A 21,690-nucleotide genomic window follows, 5' to 3' on the forward strand; every position below is an offset into this window, starting at 1 on the left:
GGACGACTCCTTTTCCCAAATGTGGTTTCCTCCCCCTTGAGACTCTCACTTCAGGAGCACAGAAGGGAATCTCTTTCCCTGATCTGTGGAGAAATCGCCTGCCCCTCACCTCACCCTCTTACTGCTTCTTATGATGCTGAAGAGGCTCCCCTTAACATCTCACAGAGGAGCCCGACACCCCATAGGCCAAGGACCCCTATCAGGAAGGAGACAGCTCGGGCAGCCAAGAACTCGCCCCAGCTGACAGTTTCTTCTTTCTCTCTGCTTTACTCCCTGACTTTAACCAGCTGGTACTGCCCCACATCCCAGGTGCTGGATTGGAAAGGCCTTCTGCATCTTTACAACACCCTACGGACAGCCCCCCTGCTGCTTGGAGAAGGAGACTCCATCTGGTCTCCTCCGTGGCCCACCTAGCCCTTTGTCTGGGCTCTTTGATGTTTCAGAGCTTCTATCCCATCAGGCCCCTCCCTCTTACTTCTAGCATGTGCAACTCTCCCCAAAGACCCAAGGCCCCACCCACCCACAGCCAGGGAAGGGTTATTTCTTTCCAGGCTAATCAAGAGACCTGTCCCAAATTCCCAGGAAGGAGTAGAGCCAGCAGGCTGGGGTAGAATGAATTAGAGATAGCAAGGGGCTGGTCTTAGACCTCCAAGGTTCCTTAGAGATCAGCTAGTCCAGCGATTCAGAGCCAGATTTCTGGGGGTCTGGGAATGGGAATGGGAAAAAAATACATCTTTATTTCATTATAATTGGTTTCCTTTGTGATAATGTACATTTTATTTTATGTATTTAAAAGCAGTATCCTGAGACTGGAAAAAGGATCCAACACACACACACACACACACACACACACACACACACACACACACACACACACACACACACGAAGAACCACTGACCTAATCCAGGCTTTTCATTTTACAAAGAAGAAAACTGAAACTCAGAGAGGTTGAATTATTTGCCCAAGGTCACACAGGAAATAAGTGACAAAGCTGAGTGCTCAGACTCCAAATAGAGCATTCTTTCTGCTGCATGGAAAGAAAGCTTAAATTCCTCACCCTGTCATTCAAAACTCTTTACAATCTGCATTTAACCTGCCTGTCCATGGGTATCTCTTACTATTCGGCTTTGCTATTTGGATACTTTTCATTTTCAATACTTGTCTTTCCCATATTGTTGAAGGGCTTGAGCTCTCTCTCTCTCTCTCTCTCTTCTCTCTCTCTTCTCTCTCTCTCTCTCTCTCTCTCTCTCTCTCTCTCTTCTCTCTCTCTCTTCTCTCTCTCTCTCTCTCAAACACACACACACACACACACACACACACACATGCAATACACCACACCACATAGACACCCCCCCCCAGCAGTAGCAAAAGTGGATCCTAAATTCAGATGCTGATACCTCCATGTGGTAGCCCCCAGTAACACCTGGCATTCAGCAATCAGTGGAACAGCACCAGGGATCCCCAGATTTCCCCTTTTCTGTTTCAGGAGCACTCCCTCCCTCCCTCCATACCCCTTACCAAAGGGAAGGTTCCTGGTATAGCAAAAGGAGCCCAGAGTTAGGTCAGAAGCCCTTGCTTGCTTGCTATATATGACCTCAGGCAATCCATTTCACCTCTGTGATGTGAGACAGCTGGACCAGAGCTGGGGTCTTCCACCTGGGGTCTGAGGGTAGATTGGCAAGGGGTGGGGGGGTCAGTGAGCTTGGATGGGAAAAAGAAGATCTATCTATTCTTACCAACCTTTGGTTTCCTTCGGAATCCAATGTGTTTTATTAACATTATTCACCAGATGGCTCAAGAGGTCCCTAACAAAAGAACAGTTAAGAACCCTTAGAAAATCCCTGAGGTCCTCTCCAGCCCTACATGCTATGATCCCATGAGCAAGACTGACCAGTTTGAATTTTCTCTTTTTTCTTTTCCTTTCAGAATCACATACTACAGAGGCCCCCAAGTTAGGGAACAGAAGGCCTGGCTGATGAATGAATGCCTTCTAGGTGAATTAATGTCAGCTCAGGAGTCTGTAGTCATTTCACAAGTGTGATTCTTCCAGCCTCAGTTTTCTCACCTGTAAAATGTTTCAGTACTTAGTGGGCTTGTGATATCATGGGTATGGGTGTTCAATCTTCTACTGGTGTCTGTTCTCCTGTCTATATCTTTCTCTCCTTCCACTGTAGTAGATCCTCCCATCTCATTAGGAGTCTTTTAGGGGTTCTTAACCTAGGGGCTCATGAACTTATTTAAAAATATATTTTGAGAATGGTATTTCTTTCTTTCGGTTTTTTTTTTTGGTGGGGCAATAGGGGTTAAGTGACTTGCCCAGGGTCACACAGCTAGTAAATGTCAAGTGTCTGAGGTCAGATTTGAACTCAGGCCCTGCAGAATCCAGGGCCGGTGTTTTATCCACTGTGCCACCTAGCTGCCCTTTGAGAATGGTATTTCAATATTGTTGACTGCCTTTGTAATCCTACGAATTTTATTTTATAAATTTTAAAACATTTTTTTTCTGAGAAGGGGCTTATGGGCTTCACCAGATTGCTCAAAGGGACCAAGACACATGAAAATAGGTTAAGACCCCCTGCTCTAGGTCATTTAAGATCCCATGGATGCCCCTACAGCCCCAGAGCTATGCTAAGAATGTTACTCTTCATTCTCTCTGCAACAATGATACATCTCTTTTGGGGGCAGTGTGTACATTCCCTTGATGACGTCTTTTATGCCCCCTCTTACCTATAACTTATTGTTGGTAGATCTGTAAAATAGAAATCCTTTACCAGTGCCTCTTGGGGTTGCTGTGGACAAAAAGTACTTTGAAAATCTTACAAAGCTATAAACATATGTGCTTTTATTTTTTTGTTTATTCATTCTATTTATTGTTATTATTATTTCTACAATAGTCCTCTGACAGATGTAGTTAAGAGTGATATTATCCTTATTGGGAGCCTTAAGTAGTAGACTGCTGAGTTTAGACTTCATCCATAGGAACAAGAGAGCCCTTACAGGTTTTTGAGTAGAAGAATGTATCCTTTTAAAAGTGATATTTGAGGTACTCCTGGAAAAGGGAAATAATATGGCCCACATATTCCATCTTCTGCCACCCACAATACTCCATTAGCGACTCCTGGCTACCAGATGAGACTCTTGGTCCCTGGTAGCCAGGAAGATCTTGCTACACCCTCGTAGGGGGACATCAGCCAGGATTACCTTCCCTTTGTAATCAGAGCCTCCTTTCTCTCTATTGGGCCCTTCTCTGTTAGCTATGCTCAGAGCCCAGGCCGCAGCACTGTCAGATGAGATTCTCCTACAGCAGAATTGGTGCCTGCTGAAGCCTAGCTTGATATTCCAAGCACTAAGGCCCGAGAGCTAGACTCCTGACTCAGCCTCTCCCACTCCATATATGCCCAGGAAGGAGCAAGTCATTCTGCTGCTTCATCCTAGATTCCCCTCCTCACAAGGAGAAGCCTGATATTTATCAGCTCCCAGAGAGCCCGGAGAGAATTTAACTCCCCAAGGGGCCTGAGATCCTGCCAAGGAAAGGGGAGGGGGGGTCACCCTTATCCCATGAGGTGGCATAATCATAATTGTGACTCCCATTCTACAACGCTTTAAGGCTGACAAAGTGCTCGCCTCCCTCAGAACAATTCTGTGTAGCAGGGACTGCAAGTATTAATCCCTCATCATACATCTCGGGATAGTCCCCAAAGGAATGCAGCTCAGACTGAAGTCAGGGGAATAACGAATGAGGCCTTCTCTGGGTCCCTAGCTCTGTAATTGAGTCTAGGAATCCAACAATAATCATATTTCAAGGATCAATGATTTTGCCTGCACAGGCAATCCTAGCATCATAAGAGTTAGAATCAGAAAGGGCCTGAAAGACCCATGCAGGCCAATCCCCTGATTCTACACATGGGCAAACTGAGGCAGCGTGCTTAGCAGATTTACCCAAAGTCAGATAGTGTGTAAATGGTAGAACTAAGATTTGAACCCAATTCCTTCAGCTCTAAATACATTTCTTCTCATCCTACCAGGCTGCCCATCCCTCCAATAAAGGTCTCTACACTTTCTGATGCTTAGGGGATTGTTGAGGTTGGAAAAATGAATCCTTTCCACAGTAAGACCACTCCTCCATCTTTGGGCCTACCCTCAAATCTTTCTAGCTTTATAGGACCCAACAGGGGTTGTACTGGGCTAGTAGTACCCTTAAGAGTCCAGAGTCTCCTTCAAACCCTAAGGAGGTATGATAATATTAAATCCTATTTCTAGAGAGCTTTCAGATTTCTTCACCCATAAGATAAGTAAGAGAACCCCCATTGTCCTGGTACGTTGAACAGGTGAGGAAACAGAGGGAATTGCCCAAGGTCACACCCAGGGACAGGCTTCTATCTCTGGTTTCCTAATTCCATCATGAGTCCTCTTCCGACTTTAAGAACACTGCCTCACACCGTTCCATGTAAAGTCCTTTCTCTGTCTCTTGTCCTTAATGCTTAGCTGCCACTGACCTCCCTGTTCCCTCATGTTCCCTCAGCCACCCTCCCCCTACATCTCTTGTCTTTTCTCTGGTGGCCTACTCTTCTTTTCTATTCTTGGTCCCTCACCCCCAATCCTGGCAGCTTCTCTGTTGCATTATAATAGTAATCACTTGCATTTATATAGCACCTTTAGGCTTGCAAAGCACTTTTACACATATGAGGTGTCCCAAAGTCTTCACCTTAATAGCTAAGTCTCAAAGCTTAAAGCTTAGCTTAAAACTGCATGGAGACTTTTGGAACACTCTATACTCTCTCGTGTGATCCTCACATCCCTGTTAAGTAGGTTTTATTATACCCATTTTATAGATCAAGAAATCGAGGCCAAGAAAGACTAGCTGAATTGCCTACGGTCACACAGCTAGTAAGGACAACTAAGTGACACAGTGGATAGAGCTGGACCCGGAATCAGGAAAACTCATGTTTCTGAGTTCAAATCTGACCTCAGACTCTTACTAGCAATATGACTCTGGGTAAATTGCTTAATCCTGTTTGACTCGTTTTCCCTATCTGTAAAATGAGCTGGAGAAGGAAATGGCAAACCACTCCAGTATCTTTGCAAAGAAAACCCCAAATGGAGTCATGAAGAGTCAGACACAACTGAAAAATAACTGAAAAAACAATAACATAGCTATTAAGTGTCTGAGGCAGGATTCAAATTCTGGTCTTCCTGACTGAGTCCAGCACTCTATCCCTTATGGGTCTTTATGATTACCTAATCTAGCTACTTGACTATAAACTCTAAGAGATCAGGAGCTATATCTTATTTAAACTCTGTAAATCCTCCCAGTACCCAAAACAGCATACAGTAAGTGCCTAATAATTGTTGTTCATTTGTTTTTGTTTGTTGTTGTTTTTTTTTTTAGTGAGGCAATTGGGGTTAAGTGACTTGCCCAGGGTCACACAGCTAGTAAGTGTTAAGTGACTGAGGCCGGATTTGAACTCAGGTACTCCTGACTCCAGGGCCGGTGCTCTATCCACTGCGCCACCTAGCTGCACCCTGTTCATTTGTTTTTAATACATATTTCTAAATAACCTTCTTTGTATAAGGACCTGATTTTAGTGTTAGGAATACAAAACAGACCCTCCCTCCCAAGGTGGTTGTTGTTGTTCAGTCTCTCTGTGACCCTAAATAAGTGTTTTCTTGGCAAAGACACTTGAGTGGTTTGTCATTTCCTTCTACAGCTCATTTTATAGCTGAAGAAACTAAAACAAGCAGGGCTAAATGACTTGCCCAGGGTCACACAGCTATTAAGTGTCTGAGGCCACATTTGAACCCAGGAAGCTGAATCTTCCTGATTCCAGCTCTGGCTTCTCTCTACTTATGCCATCTAGGTGCCTCTGCCCCTAAGCAGTTTACGGTAACAGGTAATGATATTCACACAATACCCATGGTTATGGGGACAGGGAAAGGTGATAATGAACAAAGGCAAAATCCACATAAAATTCTGGGAGAAAGCTGAGGACCAGGGAATTTCTTTCAAATGGGTCAAGGAGGGGCAAAGCAGAAGTGCACGAAGACTCTAGAGAAGTAGCAATACCTAAGTTGGTTCCTTCGGGAAGAGAGAATCTGCCTGGCATGGGGGCAGAGAGGCAAGGACAAAGGGAGGGAACAGAGAGTGTTATTGTGACATGCCTGTTAATTAAGTGGGGATCAGTTTATTACCATTTGACAGTCAGGAGGGTGAAGGATCCTAGGAGCTCAAAGACAGCATGCAGCATCCCATCTGTAGCTCCTGACTCCCCTGCAAGGCTCTCCTTGAGTCCCCTCTTTCCTAATAACATTTAATCAGAATCATCAGAGGTCATGTAGTGTCCGAGTTGGAGGCAATTTTAGGCATCAATTAGTCTTACCTTTTGATTCTACAAATGATCAAACTGAGGCCCAGAGTGGGGAGGCCTGATGATTTGAACTGGTGTGGGGGAGCTCATTTCAGAGCCCAATGTCAGCTACAGCAGGAATCGAGCCTGGGACCCAAGAGATGACCAAAGGAAGCCAATTAATAGTTGACACTGTCAACCCCCCTTCACTTTGGATTTCAACTCCCTTTTGAATTAGAGCCTCAGAGGTAAAATGCACTTTCTATAATCTCCACACAAAATGGATTTTGGCAACTGGATTTTATTGAAAAAAACACCCCCTCCTCCCACCCCCAACATTTGAAAACATATTGTCTTCTTTCCAGTAGTTCATTTTGCTTTCCAAAGTGATTAATGAATTAAAGATGCGGTGTATTTATTCTTTTGCCTGATTACCATTGTGTAATAAATCTAAGCAGTGGGGTTTGTCGATAGGAGAAGACCAACCTGCCGCTTTGGAAAATAAAGGTTTATACATCAAGATTAGCGTCCAACTCCCAGACTCTGAATAAAATGCACATGTAAAAATAAATGGGTAGCTCAGTGGGAAGCCAGTTAGAAGACTTCTGAAGTATGATGGTGGCCCTGCCTGAGAATGCCTTTCCACATCTGTCTCTGTTGACCAGTCATTGAGATTTATGGAATGCCGGGAAAACCACATGATATTATGGTGTTAATCCACTCCAATCCCATTCAGCCAACACTTAAAGCTCTTTTATACAAAGCACTGTATTAGACAGTGAAGATGTAAAGATGAAAAACCAGATAGTCCCTGCCCTCAGGAAGCTTACAGTCTCCTAGGAGAATACAAGATGTATACAGATGAGAGCAGTGAACTTGGAGTCAGGAAACCTAGGATCCAGTCATGGTTCTGCCACTAACTTTCTGTGTAAACTTGAGCAAAGCCCTTCTCTGTCCTGAGCCTGAGTTTGCTCATCTATATAACAAGGGAATTGGACTAGATTCTCTATATGTGTATGGAGAAGTTGGCATATGGGGAACTTAAAAAGAACTAGGCCTTGTCCTGCCTATGGTCCTGAGGCTAGGTTAGTTAACCTGTCAGCAAGATTAACCCCAACAACCTCAGCTTAGCAGCAGAATGAGTCTAAAACCAATGGTGGTTGAAGAAGCACCACTTGAAGTATCTACATATACCATTGTTGGTGGGGGAGAGTGGAAAGATCTGTGGACTAAGAATTCTGGAAGCCTGGGCTCATGTCATAGGTCTTCCACCAGTTTGCTGTTTGACTTTAAGTAGGTTAGTTGTGGTCTCTGGACCTCAATTTCCTCCCCCATGAATAGAAGAAAGGGTATAGATCAGAGGTGTTAATCTTGTGGCTCATAAAAAACTCTCAAGTGCTCTCTAGCCAGATTAAAATTAAAAGAGATAAATATTTAACAAAATAAATAAAAATCTAATGTAGCATAAATGATGTAAATTTGTGGTTTTCTAAATCAATATGGGGCCACAGGGATTTCTATAGTTTGACACCACTGGTATAGGTGATTACTAAGATTTCTTTCTAACCTAATAGTATAAGTTATGCCTTATATGTCTTGCCTAGTTGAAGATGAGCAGTTAGGTGGCACAGTGGATAGAGTGACGGACTTGGAGATAGGAAGACCTTGAGTTCAAATCCTGCCTCAGAAACTTACTAGCTATGTGACCCTGGGTAAGCCATTTAACCCTGTTTGCCTCATTTTCCTCATATGTAAAATGGTAAACTACCCCAGTATCTTTGCTAAGAAAACTCCAGTGAGTTATGTGACCCTGGCCAAGTCGCTTTGCCCTGTTTGCCTCAGTTTCCTCAACTGTAAAATGAGCTGGAGAAGGAAATAACAAACCACTCCTGTATCTTCTTTTAAGAAAACCCCAAATAGGGTCACAAAGAGTCATTCATGACTGAACAACAACAACAAAACTTGAAGTTGGTGCTTCTGACCTATCACTGATAAAACTCATAAATAAAAAGAACTAGCATTTCTGCTGGACATACATTCTCTTATTTAAGATAAAGAACATAAGACTTGGATAGCTCTTCTAATAGTGGGGATGGGTTTGCATTGTCGCATTCACACTCCCTTCCCCAGGCTCTACCCTCCTGGTGGATAGCAGCCAACTTTACAACCTGATGGATATTCATAACAAACCCCCACACAGTGATGAACATCCTGACCTTACAAAGCTGAATCACAAAGGGGCAGGAGTGTCAGCTCTTCTTTATACCTTTTCTAAAAAATCATTATACATTTTACATTTCTTACTGCATGCACCCAGAACATAGTTCCTGAATTGGACCTGCATAAAAGATGTCACCTCACAGTAACTTGTCCCCTTGGGAAAGGACTTGGGGCTAAGTCAAAGCAACTGTATGAAGTCATCAGAGTTTGTCTTTGGAGATTTCAACTTCATTCAATCTCAAGGCAGTGTGGGAAAAGGAATGGATTTGGAGAGGATGCTCATTCAAACCCCAGCTCTCATGCTTCTGACCTAGTGACTTTGGGAAAGTTACTTCTCCTCTGTGGGCCTCAGTTTCCCCATGGGGTTTAATGACCTCTAAGGTCTCTTGCAGCTCTAAATCTATGACCTCATGATTCCATTACTGTCCTCCTTTCTCCATGCCCCACCCCTAGCCTTCTGGGCAGGGGAAGTCCTGCTCACTCCCCCAGTCAAAGATACTTTCCTGGGGTCAGATTCTCCTTTTTCTAAGCCAGCTGCTCTTTCTCTACATAACGGGGTGTGGAAGGATGGTGAGGATGTTGGACTGGATGACCTCAAAGAGTCATGTGTCTATCTTTAATATTCTTTAACTCTGTTTCTGTGGGCCAGGAAGGAAGAACCCAATAAACCCATTGGCACTAAGGAATTAATAAATGAAAAGGATTATCAAGTGGTGCAACAGAAAGAGCATTAGAATTGGAACCAGGGGATCTGCGTTCAAAACCTGCCTCTACCACTTGCCACATGGGCAACCCTTGGAAAGGGATTTAACCTCTCTTGGCCTCAGGCCCTCATTTGTAGAATGAGAAGGTTAAATTAGATCAGCAGTCCTGAAACTTTGCAGTCTCAGACAGGGGCATGCTGGTAAATAGTTAGCAACTATCTTTACAAAATAATAAATATTCTACATAGGATATACTTTTAAGTTTTAACCTTCATTATTAACATTTTTTCCATCACTTTCTTAAGTCTGTACAATCAATAAACCAATAAGCCAAGCCCTGATTGGTAATTTGCTGATTTCCAAAGATATAAATATGCACACACTGAAAATTTAGCAATAGGCTCTTAAGAGCCTGTTAGAACTGCTTTCCGCAGGCCCCTGGTCTCAGGAATCCTTTACATTCTTAAAAATTATTGAGGCATTGGGGGTGGCTAGGTGGCACAGTGAATAAAGCACTGGCCCTGGATTCAGGAGAACCTGAGTTCAAATCTGACCTCAGACACTTGACACTTACTAGCTTTGTGACCCTGAGCAAGTCACTTAACCCTCATTGCCCCCCCACAAACAAAAATTATCGAGGACCCTTTTACACTTTTAAAAGTTGAGTACCCTAAAGAGATTTTCTTTATGTGATTTATACCTATCAATATTTAACCATATTAAAAATTAAAACATACATACTTTAAAATATTTCTTAGTTCATTTTAAAATAACAGTAATGAACTCATTATATGTTAACACGAATAGCATATTTTCATGAAAACATTTATATTTTCCCCCCAAAATATTTCATTTCAGCAGCGTGGCTTTGTGTTAGATATTTTTGCAAATCTCTTTCATGTCTGGCTTGGTTGAAGAAGGCAGGATTTTCCTATCTGCTTCTGTATTCAATCTGTCGGCAATATGTTGTTTTGGTTGAAGTAGATGAAAATATGGTCTCACCCAGATAGGTCACTGGAAATGGGAAGAATATTTTAGCAAGCAAATAACATCTCATCTCATTATGAAAATAGGTATGACCAAGTGTACTTGCTAAAAGGATCTTGGGGATCCTCCAAAGTCTTCAGACCACATCGAGATCCACCAGGTTTCAGGCCCCTTCTAACTCTAGAGTCTAAGTAGAGTCTGTAGTGCAATGAGAATAGTACTAGATTTTGAATCTGAGGGCCGGGTTTCTTTTTCTTTCTTTCTTTCTTTCTTTCTTTCTTTCTTTCTTTCTTTCTTTCTTTCTTTCTTTCTTTCTTTCTTTCTTTCTTTCTTTCTTTCTTTCTTTCTTTCTTTCTTTCTTTTTGAGGGCCCGGTTTCAAATGCAGCTCTGGGGCTACCTTTGTGAGTTCTCTAGACCTCTGTTTGCTTAGCTGTAAAATAGGGAAGGGTTAAACTAAGTAGCCTCTAAAGTCCCTTCTGACTCTAAATCGATAATGCTGTGAAGATGAAGATCACATAACTTAATACCATTCATTCTTTTTTTTTCTTTTCTTTTTGTGGGGCAATGAGGGTTAAGTGACTTGCCCAGGGTCACACAGCTAGTAAGTGTCGAGTGTCTGAGGCCGAATTTGAACTCAAGCCCTCCTGAATCCAGGGCTGGTGCTCTATCCACTGCACCACCTAGCTGCCCCCTCCATTCATTCTTTATAATTGAGACCTGAAAGGTAATTGAACCTCATGGGAATGACCATTCTGGCAGTTATGGTGAGCTGAGCAGTGAATTTGTGGGGAGGAGTGTTAGTCAAAGCCATTTTAAATCTGAGCCCACTCTTCCCAAGGAAAGGAGGAGTGAGGTAGCATCATGGAGAGCATGCTCAAAGAGGGTGAGGGATTTGTCCAAGGTCCCCTAACAGCAAAACTAGGTGGTGATATGGCTGTACTCCTATGTGTTCTCAGTAAATATCTAGAAGGAAAGAAGGAAGGGAGGGAGGGAAGGAAGGAGGGAGGGAGGGAGAGAGAGACAGAGAGACAGAGAGACAGAGAGACAGAGAGAGACAGAGGGAGAGGGAGGGAGGGGAGAAAGAGAGAGAGAGAAAGGAATGGAAGGGAGGGAGGAAGGATATTTAGTCCAAATTTAGTGCAACCCCTCTCTATTTTGCAGATAAGCAAATTGAAGTACAGAAAAGTCACAAAGGAAAGGAAGGAAGGAAGGAAAAAGGAAGAGAGGAAGGGATGGAGGGAAGAAGGAAGGAAGAAATGGAAGGAATAAGGGAGGGAGGGAGGGAGGAAGTAAGGAAGGGATGGAGGGAAGAAGGAAAATGAAGGAAGAAATGGAAAGAAGGAAGGAAGGAAGGAAGGAAGGAAGGAAGGAAGGAAGGAAGGAAGGAAGGAAGGAAGGAAGGAAGGAAGGAAGGAAGGAAGGAAGGAAGGAAGGAAGGAAGGAAGGAAGGAAGGAATCACTGAGAGGAACCTGCCCACACGACACAGACAGTGAGCCACAGAAGCAGAATGGTCACCTCTGGCCTGTGATTCCAAATGCCGGAAGCCCTCCCAGCAGCCCTGGCCAGGGGCCTTTTTCTCAAGGGCTCCCCCAGGCTGCACTAGCCAGGCCCCAAGGTGCATGAATGGTTATGAAACAGAGGGCTCTGGGAAGGAAGGCTCCTTCTGACTGTGACTCAGGGTTCCGCTTTGATGCTATCTGGGTTCCTCGCCGGGCCTGGCCTCCGTTCACACTTCTCGCCTCACATAGGCACAAAGTGCTTTTCAAGTCCTAGATGCACAGGGGTGAGCAGGCCTGCCTCCCCGGACCTCGCCAGACTCCTCCCACCCCTTCTGTGTGGAACAAGCAGACAAGAAATACCAAGCTGAAGATAAGAGGCGAACCTCCCCTTAGGATTTTACATTTAATTATACAGTGAAAAAGCCTCTTAACAAAGAAGCCCAGGGGACCTGGGGGGCTGGGGGAGGAGAGGGGGTGGGGAGGTGGGGCTGTTGTAAGCAGGATTTTGCTACACGTGAATTGCATCCTGCCCCGGGGGCTTTCCAGGGTGCCTTTGAAATCCATTCAGTTGTAGCCAGAACAAACATCTCTAACAGTCTGGGGCTGTCTTTACCTAAATCCTAATAACATGATTGCAGGTGATTTTTCTCTTGCTCTATAGATGAGGATAGAATGGAATGCCTTTCCTGGTCTTTTTCACTGCTCTTGCTTTACAGTTACCCAGGATAGACCTCGTATGGACAGACATTTAGTTCTCCTCTCACTCAATTGAATGGGAGCTCTCTGAGGGTGAGACCCCAGCCCTTAGCTCAGTGTCCATCAGATAGTAAGCCTTTAATAAATGCTTGCTAAATGACTGACTGAAGGGAAACTGGATTCACTCCAACATAAGGGGATGCAATATCATTCGAATCATTCCCCCACCTCAGCTCTCAGTTTCCACCTCAAAAACGAGAGGGGTGGTAACCTCGATAATCTCTAGGGTCTCTTCAAATATAGACTCCTAAAGTCTGGGCTCATGGCTCCAATTCTTGACTTTAGTAGGGTAACACGGAGAGAGGGCTACAGGTCACATCTGGAAGTAGCCTTGCACATCAGTGCTGGGGTCCAGTGAACCTGAAATTTGGCAGTATAGTCTTCCTTTCCACAGGCCCATGGGACTGTGGGGAAAGAACAGGAGTGGGTCTGGATGGGGTTGGTCACAGAAGGAACATTTCTCAAAAACTCTTGGAAATGGGAAGCTTGCTTTTAGACATGCTGAGCAAGTCACTCAACTGTGTGTGAGGCTTGGGTTCTTCATCTGTAAAATGGAAGCAATAAATAATGTGGGTTTTTTTGGTGGGGCAATGGGGGTTAAGTGACTTGCCCAGGGTCACACAGCTAGTAAGTGTCAAGTGTCTGAGGTCAGATTTGAACTCAGGTCCTCCTGAATCCAGGGCCAGTGCTCTCTATCCACTGAGACACCTAGCTGTCCCAATAAATAACGCTTTTACCATGAGCCCCACATAGCTGTTGTGAGGGAAACCCTAGAGTTCTATGGGATCGGGAGCTGTTATTTTCCTCTGAGGGACCTCAGATATTTAATGGAACCCTCACCTCCATTTTACACGAAGCCCAGTGTGGGCAATCTGTTTGCCTGAGATCACGCAGCACAAGTCCCTGTTAATAGAACACTTTGTATTCGATAGCTAAACCTCCTGACCCAAGAACAGTGAGTGCTCTTTCCACCAGCTCTTTATTTACACAGGAAAGAGGGATGCTCTGGGTGCTTTGAGCTCCTGAGTATGTTTCCAGTTCTTTAACCTCATGGGATCCTCATGCTCCTCCATGCCTCCAATTCTAGGCCCCCCCCCCAACCCCCACCCCACCCTTAGCCATGTGCCGGTTAACTCACAGGGCTGGGCGAACTATCTGAGGTCCCCATAGTGGTCTCCTGCTTCCTGGGTGGATTGTGGTTAGGTGTAGGCCTGCCTCTGACATTTCACTGGGCCCATAGAAGGCGCTTAGGCATTTGTGCATAATATGGTGTGTCAGTGTGTACATTCAGGTGTGGACTTTTTTCTTTCTTTCTTTCTTTTTTTTTTTTTTTTGCGGGGCAATGAGGGTTAAGTGACTTGCCTAGGGTCACACAGCTAGTAAGTGTCAAGTGTCTGAGGCCAGATTTGAACTCAGGTCTTCCAGGGCCAGTGCTTTATCCACTGTGCCACCTAGCTGCCCCCCCCCCCCAGGTGTGGACTTTTGAGAGAGAAAATGGAAGAAGAGAGAGAGAGAGAGAGAGAGAGAGAGAGAGAGAGAGAGAGAGAGAGAGAGAGAGAGATTGAGAGAGGAAAGAATAAGAGAGAGGGAGAGGGTAAAAGAGAGGAAAAGAGAAAATGAGAGAGATGGGAAGAGGAAGGAAGAACAAGGGAGGAGAGAAAATGAGAAGGTTGGAGAGGACAAAGAGAAAAAACGCACCTTGCTGAGAGTAGTTTGCTCAGGTGTGTGAAGGGAAAAATTACGATAATTCCACGGGCTCATTAGAATTTTGCTGGTGCTAATGATTTCTGAAAACTCTTTGCTAGACTGGGTAGAAGATGACCTGTCATAAGGCCAAACAATGATGTTATTCCATTATAAGGAAAATCTTTCTCACTAAAGCCATCCAAAAGTAGAATGGGTTGTCTTGGGGTGGGGGTGGGGGGAGAGTTCCCCATCACTGGAGGCCTTAAAGAAAACACTGGGTGATTGCAGTCAGTGATGATACAGAAAAGATTCCAGCGTGGGCACTGATTGGACTAAATTCCTCTTGACTCTCCTTCCAGATTCTGGGATTTCAAGTCCTGAGCCTCTCTCTGATGGGATAGTGGGATCCTGGGTAAGGCATGTGAAACAGCAGTTCTGGTGAATTCTAGCATTATTGACAAATATAATCTAACTCTTCTCTCACAGCAGCAAAGGGGTTTGAGTTCAGCAATGAAGCCAGTTATCTCATTTCTCCACTGTGCGGTAAAGAGAGAATCACAGAATATGAGAGATGGCAGGAAGGGAGGTCATAGAGTCATGGGGTGAAAGGAGCTGAAGACCAGCTCTTTCAGCCCTCTCATAGCACACACTAATCAATCAGGAAACATTTATTAAAGGCCTATTATGGGCCAGGCTTTGTGTGAAGTGCTAGGAATACAAAAAGGGGCAAAAGACAGTCCCTGGCCTCAAGGAGCTTATAAACTAATGATGATGAAACTGAGGTTTTTAAGAGAGGAAGAATCTTGTTCGGGGTCACACAGATGAGTTCTTTTCTTCCTTAGGGCAGTTTGAAGTGATTTAGTTCATAGAGGGTGGACTCTGGCTGGAGTCAGGAAGACCTGAGTTCAAATTCAGCCTCGCTTATGATCTTTGTGACTCTGGGCAAATCGTTTAACCTCTTAATGCTTCCTTAAATCTGGAGGCAGAATGGAATCCAGCCTCAGACATTTAGTAGCTGTGTGACTGTGGGCAAGTCACTTTACCATGGTCTGCCTCGGTTTGCTTAACTATAAAATGGGAATAATAATAGCACCTACTCTCAGGGTTATTGTGAAGATCAAATGAGATAATATTTGCTATGTGCTTTGTAAACCTTAAAATGCTATGTAAATACTAGCTGTTATTATTGTTGTTGTTTTATGGATTAGTCATGTCTGACTCTCCATGACACCATTTGGGGTTTTCTTGGCAAAGGTGATTAAGTGGTTTACCATTTCCTTCTCCGGCTTATTTTACAAATGAGAAAACTGAGGTAAACAGGGTTAAGTGACTCTTCCAGGGTCACATAGCTAGTAAGTGTCTGCGTCTGGATTTGAACTCAGGTCCTCCTGATCCCAGGGTCATCTAGGGCCAACACTCTATCAACTGTGCCACCTAGCTGCCCAGCTATTCTTATTCTTATTCCTTAAATATTCCTCAGCATTTTGTCTGTTCTCTCTTTTGTCTTCATCACTCAGCCACCTCTTTTTACCTGATCTGTGAATATGTCACATTGGCTCCCCTAACACAGAAGTTCCCTGAGGGAATCTTGGGTTTGGGTCTTAGTATTTGTATCCCCAAATGCTAAAAACAAAGACTACAAGGCCTGGCAAATAGTAAGCCTTTAATAAATGTTGATTGATTGATCAGTAGGTGTTTAATAAGTGTCTGTAGCATTGGAAAACAAGCCTTCTGTCTCCCAAGTCCTTCGTACCAAATTCATCTTTAGCCTTTCTACAAAAAGACATTGCTCTGCCACTCACTGAGTTTAGGAGAAAACAAAATGGACCCATTCCCTTTCCCTTCCCAGTCTGACTAATTAGTGCCAGTCCTTAACACTGTACATCTCCACTTGATTGGAAGTGCCAGGACCGCAGGGCTTGGGAGCTCTCTCCCTCACCCCTGGCCAGTTTCAAATCATTTTGATGTCCTCTGTCAAAGCAACTAGGGTTCAAACACAAGGTATGAATTATGGCAGCTCCCTCCAAAGTAGCTCAGAAGCATTGGGGGGAAGGAGGGGGGAAAGGACCTGCTCTGGGGGTAGATGTTTCCAAGAATACAGACGCGTGCCTGCTCCTTCCCCAGGACCTGTCCACCTGAGCTGTTGAATGTAAACCAATGTGGTACCCAAGGGCACACGAGTGAAATAGCGTTTCATCAGCATTTTTTTTTCATTTCTGTTGGCTCCTCCAATTTTAAAATGGAATCATGTTTAACATCTTAATTAGGGATGGTAATGTACAACAGTTTTTTTTATGAACATCCAGTAATTTAGTCTCCAAGTAAATTAGAGTAAATTTCTCCGCAGTGACAACTCAATAAAACAAGGAAAGGCTCCCGTTTTTCAATCACCTGACATCTGTTCCCTGTTTCTACCAGAGAGCTAATGTTACCAGGACAGGTGAGGAGGATGGAGCCCAGGGGGGAAGCTGTGATTTCTAATTCCACCAGCTGCACTCTTCTCTTTCTAAAGGCCAATTGTCCTGTTGGGCCCAGTTGCTGCCAGCTAAGAAGGTGCAGGGAGACGGATGCCAGGCCATCAGACCTCCTCACAGCAGGAGAGAGTCCTTAAAGAAGCATGGCTGGTCAGAATGAGTCAAACAGGGAACTAGCCTGTTGTCTGTTAGAAGGAAACACACACACACACACACACACACACACACAACCAGTGGTTAAGTCAAATGAGAGCACTGGAGTGTTATTCTAAGCACAAACCTTTGCTATCATGAATCAAAAAGGAGTGCAGGCTTTTCTTAGCAGTGGGCAAGCTTGGTTAATAGCAAATCCCACTCAAACCACATCCACTGTCCCCTTGTTCAACACATTTGTTTGATAAGTTGTATTGTGGTTTCATTTGAAGAAGAAGAAAAAAAGGCAATTGGATGAGAAGAAAACAAGGCAGACACAGATTTAGAATGAGTTGTTAAGCAGGCCCTGCAAAGCCAAGTTCCCTTTCTCTGAAAGGTCTGTCTTGGGAAGGAGGGGGTTAGCTTTTTCTGCTTGGCCAAACAGGGCAGTTCTGGGATCATTGGGTGGATGTTCAAAGGAAGCAGTTTTAGGCCCCCCAATGTAAGGAAAAGCTCCTGGCTCTTAGGGTTATCCAAAAGTGGAAGGTGCAGTGGGCTCCCCCATGCTACCCCTGCAGCAATCTAGTGAATTCTGCAGCCACATTCTCCTAACAATATATATATTTTTTAAAAAATACATTCATTAAAATATATAGGAATACAAAGGAAGCCAAAGATGAGTGAAAATAAAGATGAGATTTTATTTTTCCCATCCAAGTTCATGGATCCCCTGAAATTTCTTCATGGAGCCCTCAAGGAGGAGTCTGTAGTCCCTGGCTATAGAGGGAGACTTGCTCAAGTATGGGTTGGACTATATGCTCTCTGAGGTCACCGTCCACCCTTAGGTCCTCTAATTCTGAGGATTAATGGGAACTGAACTATTTCTTTCAAATCATAAGAGAAGGTTGGGCAGGTAGGTGGCACAGGGGATAGAGCACAGGCCCTGGAGTCAGGAGGACCCAAGTTTAAATCTGCCCATAGACACTTGATACTTACTACCTGTGTGACCCTGGGCAAGTCACTTAACCCCGATTGTCTTGCAAAAAGAAGAAGAAAAAGAAAAGATGGCTTGCTATAGGGCCAATGGATAAGCAATCTTGATAACAAAAAATACAGAATGTGGATATTTTGCCTAATTCTGCAGACGTGCAAGACTTCAGAGATGGCAGGTACCCTGGAAAAGTGACTCTAGTACAACATTCCCATTGTTCAGAGGAGAAAACTGAGGCCCAGAGAGGAACTGTGTACGAAATATCTAGCTTCCTCAACAAAATAAATGCAAGGATCCTTATGCTGTTGCCACAATCGGCTTGGAGATATTGTCCAGAATTCAGAAAAATCAGAGAATTTTCTATGGAAGAACAACATTAGATTCTGCCTTTGGCTCTTACCAAAGGACTCTCTGCTGGGATGCTTCCAGCTGCTAAGGATCTAGGACTCCCTTTGACTTCACCCTTTCTCCTGGTCTCTGTGTCATTCTCCTTGGCCTGGATCCCTTCCCTTGTCTCATCTCTGTCCCCCATCCCCAAACTAGAGCTAAGCCGTCTGATGAAAGACTCAGCGCCCAGGGTTCTTAGTGCTTTCAACTGTGTGACATCTGCAGCCCCCGTGGCTGGGGCTGAGGGGTGGGGAGCAGAGGGTCAAGGCCTTCCAGGTGCCAGGTGGAGAGGGACTTCATGAGAGGGATCACAGGGCACCTCGGAGCTGACCCATGGGTGTGGGTGGGATGCAGCAGAGGGACTTCTGGGAAGTTTGATCAAAGCACTTTGAGCTCATGGGGGTGGAGACAGGGAGGAAGGCTGCTGTGTGTATGTTGGGAATGTGGGCAGGAGTGAGATGAGGATGAGATTACATAACCACACCTTATCTCCATCTTGGGAAGGTCAGTTCATCTTTCCAGGCATCTGTTTTCTCATTTGTAAGCTGGGCATAGTAATATTCTTCCCTCCTATCCCTACAAGATTATTGTGAGGAAAGTGCTTTGTGATCCTTAATACACCAAAGAAATGGAAATTACTGGCATGTGTCAACCTCACCTGTGTACATCTACCTGATGACCACACCCAAGCCTATTCATCCATGCTGAGTCTATGCATTTGCTACTAATTGCTCTTGGCTCATGCATTCGCTAAACATGACAACTGGAAAAGAACTTGGAGATATTATGGTATAAGACCCTCATTTGATAGATCAGTAAACTGAGGCCCAGCAAGGGTACTTGTCCAAAGTCAAATAGCAAGGTAGTGCTCACAAAACAAATAATGAGCAGAATGTAGGTCCTCTTCTTTCTTTCTCCTTTCTAGCATAAAGGAGAGGTTTTATTATGTTTTTCTGTTTCTCTTCTTTGCATACAGGTTTTTATAGCATAGGTGAGTGAGTAGATGAATAAGTAGAAGCTTGAGTGAATCTGTACATGAGAAACATGAGCAGAAATGGAAAATGAAGTTTATTTCTTAAATCCCTGGGAATGGGGGACTGTCCGAAGGCCTGTAGACCAGGAAGGATGCTGCATTGTCTTGGGTGGTTGTGGTAGTAGCAGGAATGACATTTTCCTAAAAAATAAAAATAAGAACCAGGAGAAACCAAATCATTATGGACTGAATAAGTCAGAAGCCCATTGAAGTCATAAGTCATGAGCAAGAAAGGAAATGATGATGTGAAATCAATTGTAATAAAGTCTTGGTTTACGCAGGCAGAGAAATGGAGGGCTGAGCAATTAGCTGATAAATTCAATCAATGGAGACGGCCAATCAGGAGTCTCCAGCCCCTGGAACAATGTTATTTCCTCAGTGATAGGGTATATTTTACCTAAATTTGCAGGATAATTGTCCCAGCCTTCTCCCTTCTCTCTCTCTCTCTCTCTGTCTTTCTCTCTCTCCCTCTATACCCCCTCTTCCTTTCCCTCTTTCCCCTTTTCTCTTTATTTCCCTTCTTTTGTTGTCTCTGTCTCTGTCTCTCTCTTTGTTTCTATCTCTCTGTCTGTCTCTGTCTCTTTCTGTTTATCTGTATATCTGTCTGTCTCTCCATCTCGCTGTCTCTCTGTCTCTGTCTCTGTCGCTTGCTCTCACTCTTGCTCTCTCTGTCTTTCTCTGTCTCACCCCCCCCCCCCTTGATTTTTCAAGGTACTTAAGACAAGACCATGTTTAATGTGCTGTGTGGCCTTGGTTAAGTCACTTGACTTTTCTGAACCTGTTTCCTTATTTGTAAAAAGGGGACTGGATGATATCAAACATCCCCTTCCAGCTCTGTGGTGATCTGTGATACAATAAGGGCAGAAGCATTGGGCAGGGGGTCAGAAGACCTTGGTACTTTATCTGGCTGGGTATACACCTTTCAGTCAATCCTCACCTGTTCCTGGATTTCTGCTTTCTCCAATGAGGTCACTGGATTGAGTCATTTCTAAAGTTCTTTCTAATTCTCATGTCCTATGGTAGCAGCACTGAGGCCCAGAGAGTTTAAATGCTGTGCTCACAGCTCATAGGGAGCTGAGTCCAGATTCAAATTCAGGTGTCTCCTGACTTCAGTCCTAGCACTGTTTCTGCTGCTTTACATTGTGGAAGGAAGGCCTACCCATGTGAACACAAGGGGCTGAATGCCTAGACAAGTCCTGCCTGGCCTGTGTAAACCAGGCCTTTTGGAATTGAGCCTTTTTGCCCAGCTTCACAGAATCCTCCCTAAGCTCACCCAATATTGTAGTTGCAAGCCCTAGCCCCGCCCCCCCCACTTCACCCCCACAAGGCTCTAACTGTTGCCAGGGAGTCTGCCAGCTTACTCCCTTCATGGAGAGGCAACTGACCTTCCTCCCTCCCCCTCCCCCCCACCCTCAAATGTCTGATATTTGCCATTGTCCATTTTTTTTCCCTACAGAAACTGAAACTTCAGGAAATTACCTTGGCTGAGAATTCTTCGGTAACTTCCCCAGCAGCCCAGCATCAATATATCTGGCACTCCCTCATCCGCTGACTGTCTTATTTATGCAATTGAATTGAAAATAAAAAAAAATTCCCATCTCGCTGGCTGAAATCTGTCAAAAGGAGGATCAGCTGAAAGAGGGATTGTGTATGTATGAGAGCTGTAGGGAAAACAAAGAGGGAGAGAGATGCGCTTGTGGCTGAGAGACAGGCGCAGGACAGACCAGCTGGAGGGATGGGGGTGGGGGGCGGGGGGAGCTCTTTTAGCTATTGTACTAAGTCATTGTCATAGAGTGAGACCAATTCCCAGCCCCCCCTTCCCCTTATCTATGCTGTATCTGAAAATGAACAGTGGAATTAAATATTCAATTCTATAAAATCACTTGTACAGGTCCATGACATAGGGCTATTTTTAGTGACTGAAAAACTTCTCCCTCCCTTAGTCATTCATTCATTCATTCATTCTTTCATTAATTCATTTACTAATTCATTCATTCTTTCACCGAACAAATGGTAGCTTAAGTGTTTACTGTGTAACAATAACATCAAGCCCATTGCTCAATGCTGGGGAAGACAAATTCAAATAGGACATGCTCCCTGCCCTCAAGGACTTTGCAATCTAATAAGGGGTTGATGCATCGATGATTATGATAACTTTATTATATATTTAAAAGTAATAGCAAGTTGTACATAGTAGATTTGCAGTTTTATGTACAATCATCTTTTTTATTATGCTCTGTTATGGAAATGCTTGTTTTATTTCATAAATTAATAAAAAAAGGTTGGATGCAAAAAAGTCAAGATAATTATAATTCATAATAATATCTCCTAACTGTAGGAAGGTGGTGATTTTTTTAAGTGTTTTGTGGGGCTGGGGAGAAGGTTGGGGAGCCAGGGTGAACAACGTGAATCAGGGAAGATTTGGCATGGAGATGAGATTTTTGAATTGCCCTTTAGAGGATGGGTAGTAATAG

General features: G+C 44.1%; 1 protein-coding gene across 2 annotated transcripts in view; it reads left to right on the forward strand.

Moving 5' to 3' along the window:
- Positions 1-21,690, forward strand: part of MAF (MAF bZIP transcription factor) — a 499,487-nt gene that overhangs the window by 36,518 nt on the left and 441,279 nt on the right. Inside the window, exon 3 of one of the 2 annotated variants that reach the window (XM_043984742.1) lies at positions 20,673-21,463. The exons of the other annotated variant lie outside the window; for it this stretch is intronic. The gene's annotated coding sequence lies outside the window, so the exon portion shown is untranslated. Of the gene's footprint in view, positions 1-20,672; positions 21,464-21,690 lie in introns of those variants that run through there. 2 annotated transcript variants of the gene reach the window in all.

The sequence above is a fragment of the Dromiciops gliroides genome, chromosome 2, assembly GCF_019393635.1.
Source record: "Dromiciops gliroides isolate mDroGli1 chromosome 2, mDroGli1.pri, whole genome shotgun sequence".
NCBI lineage: Eukaryota > Metazoa > Chordata > Mammalia > Microbiotheria > Microbiotheriidae > Dromiciops > Dromiciops gliroides.